Source organism: Babylonia areolata, chromosome 23 (genome assembly GCF_041734735.1).
Source record: "Babylonia areolata isolate BAREFJ2019XMU chromosome 23, ASM4173473v1, whole genome shotgun sequence".
NCBI classification, from domain to species: domain Eukaryota; kingdom Metazoa; phylum Mollusca; class Gastropoda; order Neogastropoda; family Buccinidae; genus Babylonia; species Babylonia areolata.
In genome coordinates, this window is record NC_134898.1 from 38,135,413 (window position 1) to 38,162,596 (window position 27,184).

The following is a 27,184-nucleotide window of genomic DNA, read 5'->3' on the forward strand; positions in this document are numbered from 1 at the left end:
CATACATGTGTATCTAACATGTAGACAGCTGAACGCCTCTTTGGTCTGTCCATTGCATTCAGCTCCCATGTGTCGTGGCTGATGTTGAAGGCCTTCAGAGAAGCTTTCAGAGTGTTTTTGAAGCGCTTCTTTTGGCCTCCATGGGAGCGCTTGCCATGTTGGAGTTCGCCGTACAGCAGTTTCTTGGGGAGCCGGTGGTCTGGCATGCGAACTACATGGCTTGCATCAAGATGGTGTAGATGCTGGGCAAGTTTGCACGAGTGAGCACCTCTGTGTCAGGGATCTTCTCTTGCCACTTTATGCCGAGAAGTTTTCTGAGGCTGGTGGTGTGGAAGTGGTTCAGCTTTTTGGCGTGGCGTTTGTAGACCGTCCATGATTGACATCCATAGAGCAGTGTGGTGAGAACTATGGCCTTGTATACTTTGAGCTTCGTCTCCAGGGTGATGCCTCTCCTGTTCCAAACGTTCTTATGGAGTCTGCCGAAGGCAGCGCTGGCTTTCACCACGTCGTCGATGACTACTGTGCGAGAGAGTGTACTGCCCAGGTATGTGAACTTGTCCACCGCGTTCAGTCGTTGCCCGTTGAGTGATGAAGATGTTTGGTTCAACGTAAGGCTTTCCTGGAGCTGGCTGGTGCATCACCTCAGTCTTCTTTGTGCTGATTGTGAGGCCAAAGTTGTCACAGGCAGCAGAGAACCTGTCGACACTGTGTTGCATGTCAGCTTCGGAGGCAGCATTGAGAGCGCAGTCATCAGCAGACAGGAAGTCGTTGACGGTGTCTGTCCTCACCTTGGTTTTTGCTTGAAGCCTCCTGAGGTTAAAGAGTGAGCCATCTGTGCGGTACCTGATGCCAATGCCTACGTCAGCGTCTCTGAAGGCATCTGTCAGCATGGCTGAAAACATGAGACTGAATTAGGTGGGGGCAAGAACACACCCTTGCTTGACTCCGTTGGAGACAGGGAATGGTTCTGAAGTCTCTCCGTTGTCTTGGACTCGGGCCAGCATCCCATCGTGTAGTTGCCGTATGATGGTGATGAACTTTCTGGGATATCCGTACTTCGCCATGATTCTCCAAAGGCCATCTCTGCTAACAGTATCGAAGGCCTTGGTCAGATCGACATGGGTGGAGTAAAGGTCGGCGTTCTGTTCCTGACACTTCTCCTGGAGCTGCCAGGCAGCAGACACCATGTCGATAGTCCCGCGGTCTTTCCGGAAGCCACACTGGCTCTCTGGCAGGAGACCTTGCTCAAGGTGTGCTATGAGACGGTTGCTACGTAGATACTTGACCAGCAGCGTAACCCAGCGCGTTGAGTCAGGCCGTGAGTGCATGCATATATATATTTGTGCACCTATCAGAGTGGATCATCTTCTGTGACAATTTTGCCAGAGGCAGCAACATTCTCCGACGTTGCCATTGGTTCTTTCTCAGGGCGCCAAATGCGTGCTGCACACGGGACCTCGGTTTATCGTCTCAGAATGACCAGATGCTGGTTTGATTTTCCAGTCAAACGTGGCAGATACGCGAGAGCGGGATTCTTCTCCTTCGTTCGTGGGCTGCATGCAACTCCCACGTTCACTCATATGTACACGAGTGGGCTTTTTCGTGCATGATGACCGTTTTTACCCCGCCATGTAGTAGGCAGCCATACTCCGTTTTCTGGGGTGTGCATGCTGGGTATGTCAGTTTTTGTTTCCAGAACCCACCGAACGCTGACATGGATTACAGGATCTTTAACGTGCGTATTTGACATACTGTTTGCGTATACACACGAAGGGGGTTCAGGCACTAGCAGGTCTGCACATATGTTGACCTGGAAGATGGGAAAAATTTCCACCCTTTACCCACCAGGCGCCGCTACCGAGATTCGAACCCGGGACCCTCAGAACCTCAGATTGAAAGACCAACGCTTTAACCATTCGGCTATTGCGCCCGTCAGAGCGGGGTTCGAACCCACACCCTCACGGACTCTCTGTAGTGGCAGATGAGCGTCTTAAAATTTTGCCACCTTCGAAAGGAAGCGTGATAGCACAAAATAAAACATGGGGGACCTAATACTGTCTGTGTCTATCTTTCACTGTTACAGGCCTATTATTTCAGTAACTCGAGTAGTGAATCAACCCTCATCCCATCCCCCATCTCTCTCTCTCTCTCTCTCCGGCACACACACACACACACACACACACACACACACACACACACCGCACATACGGACACGTGTGTGTGTGGAGGGGGGGAGGAGGCAGATGGATCGTGAAACCAGTAATTTTAGTTTCACTGTGGCCACAGTGATTACACGAACTGAATAATATTAATGTATAATCACTGCAACAATTGATACACGAATCAGCTGTGTTTAACTAAGTCACAGATTTGATGATCCTTCGCCGTGGACGAAATCTCGAGACAATCTTTTTACATGCGCAGTTTGATGCAGTTCAAACCACGCGGCATGCGTACAGGCCTCGTTTTTTTCATGGCTTGCTTTTTTTCTTTTCTTTTATTTTTTCCGGGTGAAAGGCCGGGGTGGGGCTGGAGGGAGGGGGGGGGGGCATTCGGTTTTCGTTACACCTAATGACTCATGTCATGGCGGGTTTCAAGCACGTGCTTAGCTGACCCATGCTGAACACTTCAAGTTTCACTTTCAGCTGTTTCTCAGGGAGGCGTCAGTCACTGCGTTCGGACCAGTCCACAAACGCTACACCCACCACACACTCACACACACACATGCACATACAGATACAGAATACTTTATTATCGCAAGAAGAGAAGAAATTCATGTGTGGTGTACGCTGCACAAACCATGTACGGTATGACCACACAAAAAGAATACAATGCTCAAATGTCACGTTAATGTGGAACCTCACAATCATAAACACCCACTGATCACAGTCATTCAATATCAACATAAATGTATACTTAAAAGAAAATATGCTGAACTGCTAAGCTAATATAAGCATCACATAGTAAAATAATCACAGCCACACACATGCAAAAATAAATACCACACAAAACTAAAACATAGACATGTATACATGTTTAAAATCAAGCATTAGCAGTATTTAAAATCCAGTACAATATATAAAGTACACACATACGTACACATGCGTACCGTGATACGCGTACTAGTACACACGCGTACACACACACACACACACATACGCATGCGCAGACTTTTCATTACAATAGTTGCCACGTGCATTAAGATTGATCAAGTATTCAAGAACTGAACTGACTGGGATAAAAAAAAAAAATTTTAATTGCGGGTTCTAAGAGTTTTCTGTCCGGGAAATTTGTAGTGTTTCATTGAAAGTAAGAGTTCATAATATTTTGATAGTATATGACAGTCATCGGTTATGATCTGTGTTGATTTGTGTTTCATCCGTCGTTTGCACAACTCATTCAAAGGTTCTTGTTTGACACCAACTATTTTGCTAGACACATTTACAATTTCACTCTATGTTCTTGTTCTTCACGTTTTAAGTTCCAAACCAGCAGACTAAACGAGAACTGAAGTTAAAACTGATTCTATGAAGCAATGATAAAAACTCTGAAGAATTTTGGGATTGACCTAAATGTTTCTGAGCTTCTGTAAGCAGTAGGTGCGAGACTGGCATTTCTTTTGGATGTGACAGGTGTTCAAGTGGGTGTACAACTGAGTTTATCGTCAATTATTGTTCCTAAATACTTGTATTCCCTAACTCTTTTGGACTTGTGTGCCGTTGATAGACGAGGGACAGGGGTCGAACGTTTCCTGAAAGCAATAACCATTTCTTCCGTTTTTTTAACATTTAAAACTAAATAGTTCTTCTTACACCAAGATGAAAAGATCTCAACTTGTTCAAAATAGATAGTGTCAGAGTTATCTCCAAGGGCAGAGTCATCAGAGTATCTAATCAAAGGTGTTGGTCTTTGTACCTGTGCAGTCATTGGTATATAATGTGAACAGGACAGGTGACAGAACTGTTCCCTGGGGAGCACCAGTTGAAGTTGTTTTAAAGAGGAAAGAGCTTGACGGAAATGAACAGACTGGGTCCTCTTAACGAGAAAGCTGATGATCATCCATAGAACGAGCTTTGAGCTGAGATAAAGGGAAAGAAGCTTCAGTGCCATCAGATGAGGTTGGATGGTGTCAGTTGAAAACAGAAGAAAAATCTATGGACAGAACACGAACAAAGGAATTTGGTTTCTCAAAGTGGGTGTATGCGTGATGAAGAAGTGTGAGTGTAGCACATTCAGGCACAAGCATGGTGTTAGTAAAATACATAGGAAAAAATGAACAGAATGAAAGACTCACGCACACCACACCACAGACCAGAACTGTGGGAGGCGGAGGGGGGGGGGGGGGCGGGTTCTCAGTCAACCGTACAGAGAAAGACAGAAAAAAACTGTCTAAGAGCGCGGTTTTCTTCCAGAAAATTTTGCCAGAGGATCACATGGATTCTTTCTCACTGAGTGGGCCATACCAAGTGCGTGCTATACACGGGACCTCGGGCTGACTAGACGCCCAGTTTGATCTTCTAGTCAAACTGACTTGGGAGCCAGTAATAAAGGACCGTACGAGAGCGGGAATCGAACCGGCCAAGACCCTCACGGACTGAGATTTGCGTCTTAACCATTCTGCTATCTTCCACCTTCCACCACGGTGGACAATTTAAGGGAAAGTCACAGTTTTAACAGAAACGTGACTTCTTACTGCCCTGACAAATTCTAAGGTCGATTTGTCACACAATGAGAGGACGTCTAGGTCTACTGACTTTTTTGTTTCGTTTTGTTTTGTTTCACATGAGAAAGAAGCGTTCTCGTGGGGGCTCTTAACCGAACCTTTGTCGAACCATTAAGACGTAACATAACAAATGAACAAAGGCAGCCGAACCTTCGTCAAACCATTTAGACGTAACATAACAAATAAACAAAGGCAGCACAATGGGTGGAACATTCGTGAAGAAACGTGTAGCTCGCTCACAAAACGAAGCACTCTTCACAACAGCCCAGTACAGGGACAGCTGACAAAGCTGTTACGTGGAGGACACCACTGATCTAAAAATAGATCCGCGAGACAACACACACACACACACACACAAAGTACACATTCAGAGGGCCAACGAGAAGCACAGCCGGGGCGCTGTGTTGCCTGAATGCTGAGCAGTAACACTACATAGTGTGTCGTGGGCTGCGATCAATTCAAGCGTCTCACCCACATTGCACTACTATACCGTATGTGTTCTCAGGGGGAGACCGGTTTACACGCTTCAGCCTGTAGTGGGTACAGTAGTCAGATAAACAATTCGACTAGGTTGCTCTCCGCCTGACTGACATCAGCTCAGCAGTAAGCGCTGCTTAGATTTCGTGTGGGAAGCAAATGGCGAAAAAAAAAAGCTCCCACTCCTGCTATGGCCTTTCGTGGCGGAGGGTTACATTTGCTTATTTATCATCATTGTTGTCTTTTTTATTTATTATTATTATAACTACTACTTTTTATATTATAATTATTATTTATTTATTTATGTACGCTTATAGTTGACTTCAAGGTTTTGCGCCTTATACATATAAGTAGTGGTAGTAGTTATTTATTTATTTTTTTTAATGTATTTATCTATTATTTATTCACCCTTTTTTTTCTCAAGGCCTGACTAAGCGCGTTGAGTTACGCTGCTAGTCAGGCATCTGCTTGGCAGATGTGATGTAGCGCCTATGGATTTGTCCGAACGCAGTGACGCCTCCTTGAGCAACTGAAACTATGGCCTTTCGCTCTTATATAACCCCCATCCGACTCTCAGTTCGACTGTGAAGCTCTCCACAAGACTTCAGTACGAGCAAAGCGCTGGCTGAATTTCGTGTAGGGAGCAAATGGCGAAAAAAAAACCCATATTTAAGCTCCCACTCCAGCTATGGCCTTTCGCTCTAATATAACCCCCATCCGACTCCCAGTTCGACAGTGAAGCCCTCCGCAAGACTACTGTACGAGCAAAGCGCTGGTTGAATTTCGTGTGGGGCGCAAATGGCGGAAAAAAACAACATAAGCTCCCACTCCAGCCATGGCCTTTCGCTCTAATATTAATCCCCATCCGACTTAGACTGTGAAGCTCTGCGCAAGACTACTGTACGAGCAAAGCGCTGGTCGAGTTGAATTTCGTGTGTGAAGTACCAACCGACTTCTATGGCTGATGAGGAGACCAGTCTGGTGCGCAGTTCCTCTGCCCATTGTATGACCCTTCCTGCTACCCTTACCTCCTTACCCTTACCTCTCCATCAAACGCTGCCTCTGTTGTGTGCCCCTGCCCTTGTGAAGTTATGAACGAGCGCCAGGCACATGTTGTAGCTCAGTACAGAAGAAATGACAAATCCTGTTTCAACTGACCGGAGATAAGCCTCTTTAGTACCTTGTTCATGTTCACATTTCACTCAAGATCGACTGAAAACCAGTCGTGTGTAAAAGGTCCTTTTGATCAATCTGTTATTGTGTTGAGCTCAGCTTGCTGGTGGGATGACAATCTGCTGTTTGATGGGAATATATCAATCCCATCAAAGGACTCGATAGTGGATGAAGAATGTGACTTTGTTACGCCTTACCTGTATCTCACTGTCTGTGCACGGTTAAGCTGAGACGTCTCCATTAAGTTCCACAGAACCCGGCCACAGGCATTACACTGGCTTCATTCCAGTGTGGAAACAAGCAACCTCAGGCCACCATTACTCCATACAGAGAGAGAGAAAGAGAGAGAGAGAGAGAGACAGATCTGTCACACACACACATACACACAAACAAACGCGCGCGCGCGTTAATTTACTTGTTTTTGAAACAAATTCATGCATTTAATAACTACTGTCACGACATATTCATATATTGGTACCAATGATTGTATTTTTTTCCAAACTTGAAATACTTTAGTTACAGTCATATCATTACATTTGTTTTCATTGAAAGAATAGCATTTGTAGTCAACAAAGACATCACAACTGATGGGCATACCATAAACTGCCTCATTCTCTAGAGTTTGTCAGCAAAAAAAGCCCTGAAATGCTCCGTTTGTTTCATTAGCAAGACTGATTTGATTTGGTTTGGCAATAAAGGTTTGTCAAAATGTGCAGCATATTTAAATATTTACATAATGTACCATCATTCAGGAAACTGTTTAGACGGGCGCAATAGCCGAGTGGTTAAAGCGTTGGACTGTCAATCTGAGGGTCCGGGGTTCGAATCACGGTGATGGCGCCTGGTGGGTAAAGGGTGGAGATTTTTACGATCTCCCAGGTCAACATATGTGCAGACCTGCTAGTGCCTGAACCCCCTTCGTGTGTATACGTAAACAGTATATCAAATACGCACGTTAAAGATCCTGTAATCCATGTCAGCGTTCGGTGGGTTCGTGTGCATGCTGGGTATGTTCTTGTTTCCATAACCCACCGAACGCTGACATGGATTACAGGATCTTTCACGTGCGTATTTGATCTTCTGCTTGCATATACACACGAAGGGGGTTCAGGCACTAGCAGGTCTGCACATACGTTGACCTTGGAGATCGTAAAAATCTCCACCCTTTACCCACCAGGCGCCGTCACCGTGATTCGAACCCGGGACCCTCAGATTGACAGTCCAACGCTTTAACCACTCGGCTATTGCGCCCGTCGTTTCAATAACAAAACCGGACATTTTTATTTCAGTAAAAAATTCATCCTTCGTGCATTGGTGCAACACGAATGATAGTTACTTCCGGTATGTCACAGGACAAAAACCGAGGCAACAGAATAAGTGCATCACCCAGTCTAAAATCTCACAAATGTTCGTTTAGAGTCCATGGTGTGTTGGTCCACCGTTGCGGGCTGCCATGGATTTCAGGAATCACCTCGCGCAGAAGTCTGCCAGATCCTCAGGGATTCGCTGCAATCCGTTCTTCCTGCAGGTACATCCACAGGCCTTGAAGACTGCGAGCTGGTGCATCTCGAGCAGTAACACGTTTCCCGTGATTATCACACGTGAGAGGATGCAGGCCAAGGGTGGGTTTGTATTCTGTGACACTGTGTGTCTTCACACGGTACGGACACGATGGACTCGGTACTTTGTAACAAAGCTCTTTCCATGGTGGCAAGAAAAGGGCACCATCATGGGTCCACTGTGGTCATTGTAGTGCTGGCCTATGACAACGCCCTGGCAGATGTTGAAGTCTGTTCAGTCAATTCTGGTCATACCTCCCGACATCAACACACTCCCGCGTATTAAAAAAAAAAAAAAAAAAAAAAAATCTTCTTTTTACTTAACTCTCAGAAGAGTTATCGTTGTTGTTGTTGGTGGTGTTCTTGTGTTGTTCTTGTTTTCGCTATCTTGTCAAGCCATAAACACGACAGTGGTTAAATTCACTCGAACAATACCAAAAAAATGAAAGAGAAGAAACGATTTGAAGACTGAAAGACATATGGAAACAAAGAGAGAGAAAAAAGGAAGTGTCGAATGGAGAGTGACAGAGAGAAGAGAGAGAGAGAGAGAGAGAGAGAGAGAGAGAGAGAGAAGAGAGAGAGAGAGAGAACAAGAGGCAGGTTAAAAAAAGGAAAGAAAAATAAATTAATCCTCTCGTTGCCAATTAGTATCACGATCTCGTAAAAATGTAAGAAAGAAAACCACGAGCAAAGACTTGCCGTTCTCGTGACCTGTGACCTGACTTTGACAAAGGAAAACAGTGGTGATGACATCAACGACAATGCGTTTATTCCTATTAACGCTTGTTCGGTCATAGAGAAAGTAATGCAACACGATAAGATCAGGACGACAGACGTAGAGAAAGAACGAAAAACGCAAATGTAAAAACGAAAACTAAAAAAAATATAAATAAAACAGAATAATAATAATTAAAACAATAACAATAACGATGGTGATGTTGATTACGATGATGATGATAATAATAATAATAATAATAAAATGATAATACGAATAATCATCATAATAATAATAACAATTATGATAATAATAAAGGGAGATAATTAAAGTCTCCTATTCAATATAATGACATGAACAACTAGGACATAATTATTTTGCAGTGAGAGTCCAAACAGAAACCGATATCATAATAATGATAACAACAGTAGAAGTTTCAGTTTCAGTTTCAGTAGCTCAAGGAGGCGTCACTGCGTTTGGACAAATCCATATACGCTACACCACATCTGCCAAGCAGAGGCCTGACCAGCAGCGTAACCCAACGCGCTTAGTCAGGCCTTGAGAGAGAAAAAAAAGTTGAATAAATAATAGATACATACATAAAAAAAAAATAACTACTACCACTACTAATAATATGTATAAGGCGCAAAAAAGTGATGAAGTCAACTATAAGCATACATAAATAAATAATATTTATAATATAAAAAAGTAGTAGTAATAATAATAATATTAATAATAATAACAGTAGAAGAAAGTGACTGACTAAAAATCGTACCATTATCAATTGGAGAGCTCCGCGGTCATCTTGGATCTTGTGCTTGCGCATCTAACTTGTACTCGAAATTGCCAGCAATGCCAAAGGCGATCGACATAGGCAAAAGCAGAAAACATGTGCTGTCCTCCATTCTCCAGTTGATGGCCTCCATTGCTACAACCAAACTCTGTAAACAGCAGCGCCATCGTATGGAAAAACAAAACAAAAACAAACACACACACACACACATAAACCCCCACCCCTCACACACACACACACACACACAAAACCGAACAAAGAAGCCTGCAGTATCGCACGATATGCCTTTCTCGAACGCTTCAGTCGTTTCTCGCAATTTCCACACGATGCTCTTATGTCTTATCCACTACGCCCTTCTTCCACTGATACATGGAACCAGTGGCGGAGTACACCAGACGACGAATCGGTTTTCCTTCCGCCCGCTTTCTATCTCCCGTCCTCCCTCCCCCTACCTCATTATCCCCCCACCCGCCCCACCCCTTTTCTCGCTTCCTAAAACGACCTTCACTCCTCTAAACTTTAACCTTGCTGTGTCAAAGGTTACGGAAATTTTCCGCCCAGGCAGTAGCTCGCGCAAGTCAAGGGAGATCACCTGTTGTAAAATATAGAACAGGAATGAAAGAAATGTGAAAAGATTGACCAAACTGGTCTCCCTGTCATGAATAACAGAAACATTACTTGTCCCATTGTCAACATCATTCACCGTAACAAGGGTTAGATCACATGTCTGTTATTTTTCTTGTCAGATAACAGAAACGAAACTGGATTGGTGCACAGCGCTCTTTGTTTGGAGACTGTAACAGAAAAGCGACCGGAAGGTGGATCAGCACGCAAAGTCCGCTATTCATAACGAAAAATCGTGGAAGCACGTTGCCCCGTTACTCCGCCTTCCAGCACCCCTTCACCAGTGGGTTCGTTACTTGTCTTCGGCTGAATATATCTTAATGTCTTTGAATGAAACAGGAACAGTATGAACAAAAATTGCAATTTTTTATTGCCTTGCATTGACGACGCACTTTCACGCATGAAAATGATAAGAGTTATCATCCCTTCTCATTGAGAAAATCAAAATCGGTAGGTGGCGCGAGTCGCAAGGAACTGTGGGTAAAAGGCAATCGCCATATTGTTGCAAAAATGTGATGTGCACATTTCGTGTGGAATTACGAGTGAATCTGTGATTATTTAGGTGAGTGATTTTGCAGTAATCTCAGTAAAATGCTTTCCTATTGATTTTTAGAGAAAATGTTCTACGGTGACAATCGGAAAGACAAATAACGGCTGTGCAATGTTTATCGGCAACTGGTTCTCATGTCCTCCATCAAAACAGGTGACAGTAGATGTTCAGATGGTGACCTTTTCTTCCTTCTTTAATTTTCAGTTGCCGATTTTTGTTTTGTTTTTGTTATGTCTGTAACTGAACACGTTTGAGTGCCCAATTTGTTTTCTTAAAAAAAGAAGTAGAACACAGGCGCACGAATATCATACATAAGTCAGGGTTGTATATACAACGTCTTTTAAATCTCGCGATTTCCCGCGTGCGTTCCGATGTGCTATTTATAGATTTGATGGTTGTCCTATTTTAGCATCCAACATTCAGGAACCTATTTTACCAGCAGTTTTTGTGCATGTATGAAACGATATTACCATCAGTAAATGTTGTAACTCATTTTCGTTGGATTTCCACTCATTTTATACGTCATTTTACTCCGTGTTGATGCGGATTCAGTCACTAAACTAATTTGCCTCCTCTTGCTTTTTTCGTTTTTGGTCCCACATAGCATGAAAATGTAACCAAAAGATGCAGTAATTTAGGATTGGACTTGCAGAACTGCATAGTGACCATAGATGATTTTGGATTGGTCTTGCAGAACCGGAACGGCATAGTGTCCATAAATTTGGGTCCCCACTCCTCCACCCACCCCTAAATTCATGAGTATTAAACTGTGCCTTTGACAGTGTAGGTTCATACTATTCTTTATATATTTTTTTCTCTCTCCATATTTCTATGTTTACTTACCGTGGAACATTGACAGGGATGTCTGGTGGACAGATGGTTAATGTGGAATGAGATGGCCCTTTGCTCCATCAATAATTGTAATATTGTTGAAGTCAGTTGTGCCTATAATATTACAACCAATTATTTGAACAATTTGTGTGGTCAGCAGTTATACCAGTAATACGAATGGAAGCAGTAGTAATAGCAATGGGGTGGACACAGGGTGTCAAACATCCTTATCAGGCTTTGCAACCTGCTCTGTACTTTAATTATTTTACTCAATACGTGTCACACGTTTAACATTAGTCTTTCGAATAGCTTATGCATTGGGTGTAGATTGTTTGGTTTTCCATGTGTTCATTAAGTTGCTGACTTCATAAAACTTGAAACTTCAGTTGTCACTCTTTGTGTCACCCAGGAGGGTTTGTCCACGTTTTTCTGTCAGGTTTTTATTTTCCAGTTAATTTAAGACCTAGGAGTGAGTTGTAGGGGGGACGTGGTTTAGGAGTGTTAGGGGAAGGAGAATGTTTAAAGGAGGTATGACAATGAGTTGTGAGGCCCTGCTTCCGGTAAAGAAGCAGATTTCTGGACAGTGATTTTTGCTTTGTTTAGTTAGGTGTTATGTGTAGTTCTTTATTATCGTTATGTTTTTGTTTTTTTTAACAGTCAAATCGATTTCGACAGAGCAAAAAGAATAGACCCGTGTTCGGGGGGGGGGGGGGGGGAAGAAAAGAAAAAGAAGCAGCAGAAGAAGAAAAAAAAGACTCGTTCAGGATTTTGTCTTTCAGTTACGTAGTAATAATAAAGCATCCACCGACAACAACCGCGTTATCTAATTATGTCCACATGCTTGCTAGACAGTATTGGTTTCGTGTGGGGAGAGGATGACACATGCCACAGTGGTCCGAGTAGGGGGAAGCCACAGTTTCTACTCTTCCATCGTTCCCTTTCTTTGTTTTCTTTATACAGTTTACGGCATTATTTGGTAGGGCGAACCGAGACGCATGTTAAACTGCCCGACCCAGCACTACTAATTCACGGAATGTCCGTGATTAATTACGTTTTTGAGGTTGTGGTTTGTGTGAACATGGACTGATGTTTTATTGTTTACGCTTTTGTTTCTTTCTTCTACACTAAAAAAAAAAGGTTCTTCCACGTGTGTGTGGTGGTCGCGGCGGGGTTCGGGGATGCGACAAGACAGTATGAGTGCCGGGAGAAAAGTAGGCTTTGTGTGGGTTGGGACTCGGAACAAGTACGGCAGTTTTTAACCCGGTCGATTCGTATCCGCCTCGGTTCGGAAAGCACACACACACACACACACACACAGGCATACAGCAGGGAGGATAGGTAACGCGAAAATGATGATCCGTACCATACATTGGTTTGGCGTGGATACGACGTTACTGTTATCGTGAATTGATAGACTTTTACTGATGGTTATTTTATTATCTTAGGAAACCAGACAGTGTGTGTCTCATTCTCTCATTTGTGTGTTTGCGTGTCAGATCTTGGTAAGCACTCACTGATGATTCTTGAAATAATAAGTTGTACAAAAAACAGTGTACTGTAAAAATACACATATATATGCACACTGGCAAACACACACACACACAGACACACACAGTGAGTAGAGACAGACAGAGCATTTAACATTTTTAGTTCAAACTCAATGTTCAGACATATATATCTATAAGGTATCTTTATATATGTTTGTGTGCCTGACCTTGGTCAGTCATGGGGATCCCCTATTGCAATACATTAGTTTGAAAAATGTGCACAAATGTTCAGTATCCACCACCACCACCCCAGTGAGGGAGTGAAAGAGTGGTGGGGGTGGGGTTATTAAGGTTTATTTACATTAAATGTGTGTGTGTGTGTGTGTGTGTGTGTGTGTGTGTGTGTGAACACTGACTTACAATGTTTAGAATATGTGCCAGCCTTAAATTAGCTTTGAGAGACATTGTTTGTGCAAAGAAACATACATTATCCAAGCACAAAATTGCTTTAGGACAATCATTATTATATTTAAAAAAAAAGAAGTCAAGAAATGATTTAAATACAAGTACTTGAAAACTTTGAATTGTATGGAATAGAATAAGATAACATTCCAGTATGGACAGAGTATACAACTACAACAATACAAGGAAAAATGAAAAAAATACCACTAAATAGTTAGATAGAAACCTACATGAACACATTCATGAAAATACCCTAGTATTTATATTGTGATGTTTGATAAATGTGGTGAGAGGGGGAGAGAGAGAGAGAGAGAGAGAGAGAGAGAGAGTGTGTGTGTGTGTGTGTGTGTGTGTGTGTGTGAGAGAGAGAGAGAGAGAGAGAGAGAGAGAGAGCATGTGTTCAATAGAAATATGATTAATATGAATCTCTGAAATGTTTGACCCTCAACATTGTTATCATCTTTTGAATTACCAGAATCAACATCTCTACACTTCTAAGTTACCTTCTCACCCCAGTCTCCATGTATCCCTTTTTTTTTTCATTTTGGCTCTCCTGTATTTAAACACAATGGGAGTCTGTAACAACCCAGTGTGTGTGTGTGTGTGTGTGTGTGTGTGTGTGTGTGTGTGTGTGTGGAGTGCTTCTATATATGGATATTATGTATTCTACATTCTCTGATACATTTCACCCTTGTCTTAACATTCATAATCATAATTTTTTAGCATTATCTTCTGAATTACCAGAATCCTAATCTCTACACACCTAACTTACCTTCCTACTCCAATCTCCCTCTATCCCCTCACCTGTTTTCTTAAAATATTGTCATGTTTTGGCTCTTATGTGTTTACACACAATGGGAATATGTAGCAACCTTGTGTGTGTGTGTGTGTGTGTGTGTGTGTGTTTTGAGATAAAGAATTTCATTTTTTCTTGAAATACTTTCTTAACCACCAAATTTGGCTAAAAAACAAAAGAAAAAAATAGTCATTCCATTCCAGGTATCTAAGAATTCTAATGAGGTAACAATGCACTTCTGGGAAAGACACAAAAAATATAAAGAAGCCAAAAATGTTTCCACTGTCAGGTTAATGTTATGTATATTATATAATAATATATAAACAAAAGTGTGGCCTTTCCTCTTTTCTGATTTATTCTTGATATTGCAAAACTGGTCAGTATGTGTCATCTTCTTATTTTATCATCTTTAATTCAGATAGTAACCTGTTTGATATGAAATTTACAGAGATGCATGTATCTGCCAGAAGCAGCAAAATATGCCAGTTAATAGGACATCAATCTGAATGTTAGATTTTTTTTTTTTTTTTTTTTTTTTTAAGAGCGTTCTCACCCATCTGAAACATTAGGTTTTGAAATAAGACTCAAGACATAGAATGGCTGTTGTGATTGTGAATGTCTTACACTTTATGCATTCACACAAATGGTCGTTTTTACTGTTAAAGGAGCATCGTTTAAAAAAAAAGGAAAAAAAAAAGAAAAGAGGTAGCAAGTTCCTTTCTTGAACTCATTTTCAGCACTTAGATCACATCCAGTTGATCCACTGTTCACAGAAACGTATTATTGAAAGGAGGCGATTGAGGCCGCTAATTTTTAATCAGAGAATGATTTGTGGATAGATCTTACCGCTTACTGTGTCATGTCCACGAACGATCATCTAAATCAAGAAATCTGGACTTAGTCCTGAATTTGTCGTTCGGACTTAAGTCGTATTGCTTGTGCCTGCACATTTAAACACTTCTGGGTAATAACAAAGAGGCTTCCACCATTGTTTTGAGAGAAACAATCGTTTTTGAAGATGAGCATACGTTTTTAAATTGAGGCAGAAGATGATTAGACCTTCAATCTGCACCGTGCGGAATGGGACAACGCGCCGGATCTACCGATCAAAAAACGAACGTGTCCAGAGTGATTATTGTGTGACGCCAGGTTTTACGAGTTTAAGATGTATTGAAAGTGAAAACTCGAAATGAATTAGGGAAGTCTATAACGTTTGATATATCATTATGTTTCAAAATGATATCCTTCCACCCCCGTCTCTCACTCACCCCCTACACCCCGGTATTTCCTGTTTTTGTTGTAGTACAACAGGAATCACGTTTATCTATTTATACACGTACATGTTAAAACGGACACAAAAATAACACAGCTTCTTGCTTGAAACGCCTGGCAAATGGGTAAATAATTACAGAACCATTTATTAAACTGAACGTATCAGTACATAAAAGCAATAATGATATAAACCATCTCCAAAACGCAATACAGGGCGCCGCCATATTGGGTTTGGCTCTCCAGAGAGAAGCCCGTGGCAACGGCTAGTGTTCTGTGAATGAAAATATTGGCCCATCACATTCATAGTTTACAGAAGCTGCGACAGTTAAATTATTGTGTCTGCAACATCTGCCTCCTAGCATAACGGAGTGGGCAAACAAATTTTCCACATTTGAATTCACAGCTTTGAACTCTGTGTTGCTGATCATGTATTTCAGTAGCTTCTTTTAATTCTTCTTCCGGAAACTCGGGTTTAAAATTGTATGGAACTAAACCAAAATCCATTCAAACACAGTCCTTGCAGAGTTCTTTTGGTGAGTCCTTGCTTTGCATTTTTCAGATAATTCGTTTCGGCCCACTTCACTGACAAGTCAGCCAAAAGCTGAATTGAGTCTCTGTGTTTGTGATGTCTGAACCTTTTTAAAATGGTGGTCTCCATGGCTGCTTGATACATCATATTTAAATCTAAGTGTTTTTCTTCAAGAAACACATTTTCTTGAAAAGTACTTGACAAGCTATCATTACCTCAAATTCAAAATCTATCGATACGTAAGCCACAGAGCCAACCCACTTAGTGCTCCCATAAAACCTGTGTCGTTTTTACCCATAGCATAAAAAATAGTTCATCTTTCTTATGATCAAATATGCAGCATTTGCTAAGTAATTAAAAATATTATAATAATTATATTCATAATCGTTTGACTTCAGCAACACAGACACACGCGCGCCTGGACGCTCGCGAAAATACCAAATAATGATTGTCTTATTTTATTTTCAAAAACGTCACCCTCTCTGCCAAAGTTTGTTTCGCGACTCGACGTATTGCCTTGAGTTCATGCCAGACGGTATGTCATTTATCATTCACCAATAGGTCAAGTGATGCGATGGTTAAAAATACTGGGTGGTGGTGGGTGGTGGGGTTGGAGGTGCGGGGGGTTGGGCGGGGAGCTTTGTTGCTTCGACTCACTTATGTAATAAACAAAGTATGCCCTGCTCTCATGGTGACCTCAGTTTCGATGCCCCTCCACTTCCGTGCTTGGGGTGAGTCCTGTCAATGTCGTCAGATTCATGGGGGGGCTGTTGTTTGAGGGACGTGGTGGCGGTCTCCACTCTGGGAGAGACGCTCACTCAGTCTGGCTCCGCGACTAAGCCATTATTGTCGTTAGTAGGGGGTTTAGTAGGTGGTGTCCTAAGTACGTTAAAACAGAACAGGCACCACTGAACACCACCGAAGTGACTCAGCAGCAGTGCAGGGTCTCCTCTGGTATGTGGCCTCCAGGCGACCTAACATCGATGGTTCCCTGTGGACTGCCGACGCTGGAACTGCGACGGACGAACCCGGGTGTGGTCGTGTACGGGGGAATCTAAATGAGCGGCGTGGGAGTAATGCCACTGAAACGGTGCAGATGATGGGGCAGCACACAAAAAAAAAAAGAAAAAAAAAAAAGTATGTTATTAACCGATGTTGGGTTGGGGTGTGTGTGTGTGTGTGTGTGTGTTAAACTTAAACATTGCCATTTTTTCTGAAAACACTTTTATCTGCCAATACCAAATTTGGAACATGGTTGGAAAAAAAAAATCTTCAGTCATGCCCATTATAAGTTTCAAGTCTTTCGAATTAAGTTGTATTTCCGGATCATTAACAGCTTATATCGTTGAGGCTTGTTCCGGATCCGAAAACACCACATTACTGCTTCCCAGTTGCTGGAACGTTGGCTATGTTTGATAAGAATGGTTTAGACGCTCAGCTGCCAATGTAGAGAGCTCGTGAGTGTGTGGGTTCGAATCCCGCTTTCGCCCTTTCTTGTATCAGACCAGCATCATAACCCAACATGCTCGGTCAGGCCTTGAGTGCATGGTTTTATTATATTTGTGTAACTATCAAGAGTGGATTTCTTCTCCATATTTTTGCTTTGTTTTTTGTTCTTTTTCAGTGCACCCAGTGTGTGCTGTGCACTGGAGTCCGGTTTGTCATCTCATCCGAATGACTAGACGCTCGGTTTGATCTTCCAGTCCAACTTACAACTCTGATAGTTGCACAAATATAATAAAACCATGCACTCAAGGCCTGACCGAGCATGCTGGGTTATGATGCTGGTCAGGCATGTGCCTGGCAGATTTGTAGCGTAATATGGATTTGTCTGAACACTGTGACATCTTGAGAAACTGAAACTTGCATTCACTGTATATGTTGTATATACTAGGACGAAATGTTTGCAGTCACTTACTAAAGTCCATCATTTGACGATGAAACAACACCGACGTGTACCAGGACCCAAGGGGACAGAAGGTGAGCGCACATACGTGTGTGTGTGTGTGTGTGTGTGTGTGTGTGTGTGTGCGCGCGCGCGGCAGCATTTTTGTTGGCTTTCTACACCTCGCTAAAAACAACAACAGCTACACATAGCGTACGAAACAGTCGTTTTGTTTGTGAGAAATTTTCATTCAGAAGTCTACTGCAAAGGTCTTGTGATACCAGCCGTGTTGATGGTCCAGTAATAATTATAATATTTGATGTTAACCATGTTTTGGTAAAGTGTAATTTGTATTTGATCTAGGCATGTGGATGGTAGATTTACTTTGAGCATGTGTTCCTGAACGCTCGTGGTGATATTCACTTTCAGTAATAATTATATACTATGTCAGTATGTAAATGGTTGTTAATTAATTTTTATATTGATAGGTACTTGTATAATAGTAACTAATACTGATGAAATACACAAGGTGCCTTTTTCGGCATTTATCAAATGTATACTTTTTTCCGTCCACAGGATCTGAAGATGACATGAAATGGACTGATCAAGAGATTTCAAAAACACAACTGCACAACTGCGGAAATGGGAGGGATGGATGCGACACTTTAAAAAAAAAAATTTTTAATTTTTTTTTTTACAACTTGTATGCAAGAGAATCCCAAAGTCAATAGATCTTTCTGTGGTTCCACACACTGCTGTTTGAACAAACAGGCTCTAGAAGAAAGCAGGCCATTTGTGTTGTAATTTCTTTAACAAATTCCAGAAGCGATGCTTCTCATGACTCCAGCTCCAACATGAGTTGACGACGTTTTCCAGCAAAATAAAGTCAGTGTCATATCAGGTCACCACCAGAGGGGATCTCATGCAGATATCGCTGTGCTGGAACGAACAGCAACAAACTGAACATATAATACCTGAACATCTGGCACTCTGCAAGCAGAGGCGCTTTTATTATTAAGAGAGGCCTGATGTTTCCCGCTCAGCAGGACTTGCAAAGACCATCTTGCAAGGGATCATCAGATCTATTGATCCTATCTGAAAGTATATATTGTCAGCTGGATGAGAAATCACGTGGCAAGAAAAGTATCAGTACTCGGCAGTTCCAGATGATTTGCAGAGACCACATGAAAGATGAACATTGGAAAAGTAAGCCCATTGGCGAGGATGGTAGTGTACTTATGAAAAGAGTTTTAGAATATAAAAGACACGAACACAGGAACGGACTTTCCTGTCAACCATGTGAAGAAGAAATGTTTTTTGAAAATACATTCAGTTTTCTTGAATAGCACGCATAACGACGTAGTTGTTAGCTATCTGTACACCATACTCGTACTTAGAATTTAGAACATTACAAGCCTTCACGTAATGAACAGCGTAGCGTGCATGCAAGACACGGACGATGTTGGTTTGATTCACAGACACCATTATTACGTTTCTGCAATTGTCTGAGAAATCATGAAATAGAATATAATTCCCAAGCTCCATTTCATGTAGCTAAGCATGGACGACGAGCATTTGGTTCACAGACACCATTAAGACGTTTCTGCTTTATATGAGAAATCATGAAATAGAATATTGCTCCATTTTACATCGAGCGCAAGATGCTGCTTCGATTATGTCTAGTATGGTCGGGAAATGCATTTTGCAGTACATGATAAAACATCCAGAGCTTACTGCCTAACTGTTTTTGCCTTTGTAAGTTAAGAAATCTGTGTCCAATGTGGGCCTACATTGATAACGATAAGGGATTGTGGTCAACGCCAGGTGCATTTCTTGGTTCTTACGTTTCAGCGTGACAATTACTGCTTGATTTTTAGTTACTGGGACAGATTATTCGTTACATTACGGGCTTAGCTGAACTGTCTTTTGATCAGAACGATTTTACATGTACACGGATATTGTTGCAGATGTATTACCAGAAAATGGCTATCTGTTCATTTTATAATTTTATAGGTACACAGTTAGACTTTACAGTTGCAGGTAATTACCAAAAATTGCAACAACTGACAGATTTGCATGCACATATATTTTTGGGCACGTCAAAAATGGCAAGGTGCACTAACCGAAAACAGATTCATACATTTGTTCGATACCGGAAATTACGGATTTTACTGTTTTTTTCTAAAAAAACGCGTTACCACGGTAACACTTATTTCAACTAACTCAGATCCAGCCTTGAGAAATTCTGCAAATAGGCTTATATGAGAATCCACCCAAAGAGATCAGGAATAAGCAGAACAATTTGTTAAAAGATTTGATAAAAATGTACTAATGTGTAAGTCAACAAAGTAAAGTTTTCATAGTGCAGAAAGCACCGACACAGATTTAAACCCACCTGATGTTGGAGCAACTGAGACGTTTAAAACAACACAGATTCACTGACGTCACACACGTCTCAATCACCAACTTTTTTCTAAATCAAATCCCGGACAGGTTTCGAATATGATCCTAGACAGAGCAGCGCAGAATCTTCTGACAAGTCATAAAAAAAGACCCAAAACAAAACAAAACAGAAAAAAACACCCAATCAACCAAAAAACAAACAAAACAAAAAACAACAAAAACCAAAACTTCAGGGTGGTGATGTGGAGAGAGGGGCGTTAGAGAGGGTATGCGTGCGCCACTTTTGTGATTTCTTGATGAGAAGTGGCTGATCACCGAAGGTCATTTTAATACCCCTTGTGCTTACCATGTTCTTCTATTTTTTGATGCCAATAAAAAGTCAACCCCTTGTGCTTACCATGTTCTTCTATTTTTTGATGCCAATAAAAAGTCTTGGAAGTCTTAAATTAGATGCAGACAATGTTGTGCACAATTGAATAATTCATTTTACATGCAGTCTTCCAAGGTCTCTACGCTTTCAGATTTTATGTCCTCTTTAAGTCAGAACTCGACAAGTATTTGAAACAGACCCGCTTTGACTGATTGACGGTTTTCCTTTCGGTATAAAAGAGAAATCCAATACAATAATACTATCGCCAGGAAAATGTGGAGGGTATTCAAGAGCCCCTTCATGCACAGCTGCACTGTGCAATGTAAAAACAGTTTCAAACATGCACTTTTTATCACACAAAAACAAAACACAACCAAACACTTAAACACTTAATCATTTTCATACAGACACAAAAATCATCACTCACTGCATAACATTTGTCATACATATCATACACAGAAAACACCCAAGTGATGCACATATATTGCAATACATTAATCCATTGTAACAACATGACATCACGAAACTCAAAACCACACCCATATTTACTTAAAACTGTATCACATCACGTAAAGCCATTATCACTTCAAGCATCCATCTGCACGTGCAGCCGGCGTAGTTTAGCTTAGATCTTACAAAGAGATCTTTATCCAACTTGATGGCGAAAACGCCACGAGATTCAAGGTCGGAAACCAAAAGCGAAGATGAAAATATAGTACGAAGGGCGGAAGTGTGTTCAGTGATGTAGAGGTAATGCACTCCACCAACCATAGCACGTGTTCTGGAACGTCGTATGCATTTTCTTGTTAATAAACTTTCTTCTATATGTTGTTTCCTGAAATTCCAAGAGTTCGTAATCGCACCATGGTCAATCATTATACCCAAATTTTACGAATGGACTGGAAAGGCTTACAATGAGAGGGGGGAAAAACAACATGAAATGGCGGACACGCGATAGAGAGCAATAGAAAAGAGCAGCGCAGATTTGTTAGTAGCCTATATATGGTTCGTCCGTCGGGATCGACGAGAACCATCTAGTCATCCTGGGGGTGGGTGGGTTGGGCTCTGTGGGTACGCAGATGACTGGTCAGGCCAATCCGCGCCCGGAAGGTTCTGACGCAGTGTGGACAGGGGATGGTGGGGGATGGTGGCGGCTGTTGGGGACTTGCTGGCACTGCTTTTCCTGGCCAGTCTGCGTTGCTCTGTTGCAGCGATTCTGTTGGCCTCACAGGATTTGGCGCCTTTGTGGACAGCTGAACGCCACTTTGGTCTGTCCATTGCATTCAGCTCCCATGTGTTGTGGCTGACGTTGAAGGCCTTCAGAGAAGCTTTCAGAGTGTCTTTGAAGTGCTTCTTTTGGCCTCCATGGGAGCGCTTACCATGTTGGAGTTCGTCGTACAGCAGTTTCTTGGGGAGCCGGTGGTCTGGCATGCGAACTACATGGCCTGCCCAGCGCAGCTGGGCCTGCATCAAGATGGTGTAGATGCTGGGCAAGTTTGTACGAGTGAGCACCTCTGTGTCAGGGATCTTCTCTTGCCACTTTATGCCGAGAAGTTTTCTGAGGCTGGTGGTGTGGAAGTGGTTCAGCTTTTTGGCGTGGCGTTTGTAGACCGTCCATGATTGACATCCATAGAGCAGTGTGGTGAGAACTATGGCCTTGTATACTTTGAGCTTCGTCTCCAGGGTGATGCCTCTCCTGTTCCAAACGTTCCTATAGAGTCTGCCGAAGGCAGCACTGGCTTTGGCGAGTCTGGCATTCACCTCGTCATCGATGACAACTGTGTGAGAGAGTGTACTGCCCAGGTATGTGAACTTGTTCACCGCGTTCAGTCGTTGCCCGTTGATGAAGTAGTTTGGTTCAACGTAAGGCTTTCCTGGAGCTGGCTGGTGCATCACCTCAGTCTTCTTTGTGCTGATTGTGAGGCCATGTTGACACTGTGTTGCATGTCAGCTTCAGAGGCAGCGTTGAGAGCGCAGTCATCAGCAAACAGGAAGTCGTTGACGGTGTCTGTCCTCGCCTTGGTTCTTGCTTGAAGCCTCCTGAGGTTAAAGAGTGAGCCATCTGTGCGGTACCTGATGCCAGTGCCTACGTCAGCGTCTCTGAAGGCATCTGTCAGCAAGTAGCCTATATACAGTTTTGAAAAAGCCCTCGACAACTCCATGGGGAACGTAAGGAGGAGGTCGGTGAGCTGCGCATGCATGGGGATAGTTATGTTTCAGTTTCAGTAGCTCAAGGAGGCGTCACTGCGTTCGGACAAATCCATATACGCGACACTACATCTGCCAAGCAGATGCCTGACCAGCAGCGTAACCCAACGCGCTTAGTCAGGCCTACTTCCGGTTCCGTTCTTATTTCGTAAGGCGTAAGGCCTACTTCCGGTTCCGTTCTTATTTCGTATGTTTCCGTTTTCATGGCTTTGTCTCCACTCTGCTAAAATCGTGCGCCAAAAAAATCTGAAGACATCGTGGTCACAAGGTCAGTATTTAATAATACAATAATTGAAATGAGATCTGTGATAACATTCCTTGTACACGATGATTATATTTATATCACAAAAGAAAAGGGGGGGGGGGGGGGGGGGGGGGGCATAAAAATCAATGTGTAGCCGCGCGCCAGCATGTTGGATATCTAGATGGCGGCTCATGCATGCTCTCTCACCCCCTCCGCCTACACCACCACCCTCAAATGTTTGGGGGTGGGGGGATCGTAAGATGAATAAAATGAATGAAGAAACTGAAATGGAGAAAAGATGAAAAGTCATGTAAAGATGTACATGAGGCTAGGTGATCTTGGGCAAGAACAGGGTCGTGTTGATGTGAACCATGCTGTTTCTGACCACACACACACACACACAAAAAATGATGATATGGCCAAATGATATTCAAAATCTGAAGCCATGACAAACACCATACAAAGGCCTTAGGCTATTATCAATAGTTAAGTTTTTTTTTTTTTTTTTTTTTTTAACGAATTACATACGTCAATTCTTCGTGGAGTTGCCGGGGGTCTTTCAGTTTAAATAGCATCCCAACCTTCTGGAAAAAATCTTTGCTAGAAATTTCCTCTTTCCCAAAGCTGTCTTTGTTTCTGCCTTTTTTTTTTTCCTTCACAATCACTGTTGTCTGCTTTCCCTGTCTGCCCAGTCCATTCCTTTTTTTCCAAACAAAACTTGACACTTTTTTTGACTCACTCGTGTGAACAAAGTTAGTATGTTATAACCCGGTGTTCAGTTATCTGTGTGTGTGTGTGTGTGTGTGTGTGTGTTATGGTTGCGAAAATGTCAGTACAACAAACAGTTAATCTGACAATAATTGGTTTCAGTCAGTCAGTCAGTGTGTGTGTGTGTGTGTGTGTGTGTGTGTGTGTGTGTGTGTGTGTGTGTGAGGTAAATTTTAACATTGCCATTTTCTCTGGAAATACTTTGTCTGCCAATACCATATTTGGCTTAAACATAGTATGAAAAAAACTTCACAGTCATACCAATAACAGGTTGTAAGTCTCCCGAATTAAGCCGTATTTCCGAATCATTAACGGTTTATTTCGTTAAGGTTCGTTCTGAAATCCGAAAATTTTAAAAACCGCTTCCCACTGACTGACTGAGTAACTAGAAGGTAGGTTGTGTTTGAAGACGACATGACCTCGTTTTTCTTGTTCACAATTGAAAGAAACACAAATTCTGGACATAACACAGACAGTGATACTAACTACACCATCAACGTGTTTACTGCATATACATTTGAGAAAAAAGAAAGGAAAAGGATGAAAAAAAGAAAGGATTTTTTTGGCATTGATGCCTTGAACAAGACTAGGTTAAAACGAGCTATTATCTAGAGGTGATAACATTTACCGGCAACCGTACGGTTAGCACTTCCAACATGGTCTGTTCATTAAGTCATTTGTTTAAAGCGTTATGTGTTCTTATCTTTATACATTATTGAATACATCTTTTCCCGAGGGAAAGTTCTTTTTTTTTCTGAATTTTGGTATGTATGGTTTTGTTTTGGAACTCTTGTTCATCTTGACATAGCTTGAACAGATTCACAGTTAGGCTCGTTTATTGTATCGTTCATTATCCAAGCAACTTGAAAGCATGCTAAAAAGAATCTTTGAGATCAAATGGGCTGAAATTAAATACAACAATGAAAGACAAACCTGGTCAGCAGAAGAATGGAGAATACAAATAAATGACGAACAATGTAATATGAGAATGAAGTTATTGTTTATGTACATGATATTAACTTTGCAGTAAGATACGTTGCAGTTAAAAGGATAGTAGAGAAACATGATCATTGTCCACAGAAATGGACATAGTGAAGTAGGCTTTCCCCATATTCTTTCTTTCTCAGCTTCTGTCACTTTTCTTCTGCTATTTCTTCAACTTTCTTTCTTTATGGAGGGGGCGGGGGTGTGTGGAAGGGGGGAAGAAATGACTTATGTTTTTGCAGCATTTATCTCTCTTTTTTTTTTTTTTTTTTTACTGTTCGTTTGATTGTTTAATTTGTCTAATCTAAGGTCTGATGAAAAAAAAAAAAAAAAAAATCACACCAAAGTTAAAAACAGTCATCTTTACAGCTTGTCTTTTTAGAGCCCGAGATTCAGTCAGTTTCACATACCGTTAGTGATGTCATCGTTCACACTGACCTCCAACGTTGGCCTCGAGACACTCGCGCTAGAGCCACATCCCAATCTCTCTGTCCCCCACCTCCCTCCCCCCCTCTCTCTCTCACACACACACTGAGTCAGTGTCAAATTGGCTCAAAGAAAACAGATTCAGTAAGAAATGAGAGGAAACAGGCTGTGGTAGTATCGGAAGTTGTAACCGTAGCAGTAAAAACGGTAAAGATACAATAATTAAAACAGTAACTAACAAGAGAGGGGCAGGGCCTTCAAGACTCACTTGTGATACACTTAAAAAAAAAAAAAATCTAATCGTTAAAATGTGTTCTGTATTTGTTATTATAAAGCTTCGGGTAAAAAAGAAAAAAAAAAATCCCTGAAGGCAGATTCGAACCCCACGTGTTAGGGTGAGAAGAAACTGTCTTACTCAATACACTATCGTGGCTCCTTTACTGACGTTAAAAATTTTAACATTTAAACATGCTTTTTTAAGGGTGATAAATCGATAGCGGTATTTGCAGTTAGAACGCTGTTTAAATCATATTCTGGTGAATCTTGGGCATTCAAAAAATCCTCAAGGGCAATTAAGAATTCTTTTTAAGTCCGCGGTAAAGGAGACGTGGCTATGGCCCCAATCACACTGCAACATTTAGCAGTTTTCTCTGGATCTAGATAGATGTACAAGTTTAGTTACACCCGCGGGGAATGTATAACAGGGTCGATTCAATTTCTCTTTTATGTTCATTCTAGTTTTATAGTTTTAAAGTTGATATGAAATTTGAGTATTTTGTTAAACAAATAACATGTACAAATACTTCGAAACGTCGTATGAAGTGAAAAGGACTTCATTTTGAGAAAAGTAAAGACTGGAAATTTTTACGTTTCATCAAGGGTATTAACTCTCATGGTTTATTATTTTTAACTGTGAATTCCGACTGACTCTGTTGATATTTTTTTTATGGCAGTTTGGGACATAATCCAGTAAGTGATGAGGCGTTCTTTCTCTGAATAAATATTTCACGGTGTCCTCCAATTTTCCATCACATGTTATCGTGTATTGTCGATTGAATATAAGATTGAACGGGCAGGTCAACAACTTGAAACAAAATGGCGTCCTTCACGTTAGCGAGGAATATGAGCACGCGCTTTGAATATGTATAAATATTTGTACGCAATTGATTTTTGCCCATGACCTTCAGGGCTCAGCCAATAGATCTATAAAGTCCACTTGTAGTATTGATTTTTAGTATTTTCCGAAAAAGACCACTTGGGCCAATGAACATAGTGAAAGCCCTGTACACTGAGAGTAAAGCACACAAGCTTTTTATGTATTGAGTATAATTTCAGAATAATGTTTAAGATGAGAAAGATCAGTTTAAAGCAAATTAACCCCCATAGCATTAATTACAGATTAATTTTCCTTTTTTACTAGCTGCACCAAAGACATGCACCAGAAATATAACTTCCATGCTTAGCAAAAGAAGTTCCTGTTTGAACAAAACATAATAATAAATGACTGCTCTTGATGCTGTGTCAGAATATCAGATCAAAGTGCCAAGTTTAGAGAAAACAAAAAAAATATATATAACAGTAAATTCATTTGCATATAATTTGGCTTTTTTGTGCCCATCCCAGAGGTACAATATTGTTTTAACTCTTTCCATACGAACGGCGAAAGAGACTACGTTAACAGCGTTTCACCCCAGTTACCATCATCAAAATATTGCAAGCGGAAGGCTCTTATACTGAAGACGTGAATGTTAACAAAGAATACCACAATTCTGACGGCGGAAGCTAAAGGTTGGGTCATTCAGACACCCACTGGACATCCGAGGGGTCTGTGTAGAGGAGAAGAGAGGACTGGCCGTACTGAGTGAGTTAAACAAGATGATTGGAAAGAACTGAATTTTTCCCATT

At 41.6% G+C, this 27,184-nt stretch overlaps 1 protein-coding gene across 1 annotated transcript in view; it reads left to right on the forward strand.

The window, feature by feature from the left end:
• Window positions 1-10,535: 10,535 nt before the first annotated feature.
• LOC143297671 (uncharacterized) overlaps window positions 10,536-27,184 on the forward strand; it is a 53,703-nt gene continuing 37,054 nt past the window's right edge. The window contains exon 1 of the mRNA XM_076610091.1: window positions 10,536-10,626. The gene's annotated coding sequence lies outside the window, so the exon portion shown is untranslated. The remainder of the gene's footprint in view (window positions 10,627-27,184) is intronic.